The 530-nt window shown below is 57.2% G+C and overlaps 1 non-coding gene across 1 annotated transcript; it reads right to left on the bottom strand.

The window, feature by feature from the left end:
* Positions 1–155: 155 nt before the first annotated feature.
* On the bottom strand, positions 156–228 carry TRNAV-CAC. The gene has a single exon. It is a non-coding gene; the product is annotated as a tRNA-Val (tRNA).
* Positions 229–530: the final 302 nt, after the last annotated feature.

Below are 530 nucleotides of genomic sequence, written 5' to 3'. Positions count from 1 at the left end.
GGGCGGCGGTGGCCTCCCCCCTCCGCACTCTCGTCAGCACCACAGCCCGGGCGAGCCAGACCGGAAAAGGAGGCACGTGTTTATGAGGTCGTGATCATTTAAAAAAATTAAGTAAAACAGGCTTTTAACTGATCAATTACATGGTGAGAAAAAGTTGTTTCCGCCCGGTTTCGAACCGGGGACCTTTCGCGTGTGAGGCGAACGTGATAACCACTACACTACGGAAACGCGCTGGCGGCTGCCTTCCAGGGGCCGCTGTTCCTCCCACAGGCTCTGCCCTACGCCTCCCCTGGCGGCGCTGGGTGCGCTTGCGCGGGAGCCTGTTGTGTTGGCCCCTGCCTGTGCGCATGCGCGAGCGCCGGTGTGGGCCGCCCTGTCCAGTCATTTTTTTTTGGAAATGCCCGGATCGGGGAGAATAAAAGAGGGGCTCCAATCGTTACCTGGAGCCTATCATGGTTGCTTCTCAACACGAATTTGTACATTTTAATTGCTTCCTTTTCCCTAAGGCTCCTTCCAACCACCGCCCCTGC

The sequence above is a fragment of the Myotis davidii genome, unplaced genomic scaffold (genome assembly GCF_000327345.1).
Source record: "Myotis davidii unplaced genomic scaffold, ASM32734v1 scaffold1521, whole genome shotgun sequence".
Lineage (NCBI taxonomy): Eukaryota > Metazoa > Chordata > Mammalia > Chiroptera > Vespertilionidae > Myotis > Myotis davidii.
Note: the sequence above shows the minus strand (reverse complement) of the source record. Positions and strands in the feature narration are given on the sequence as shown.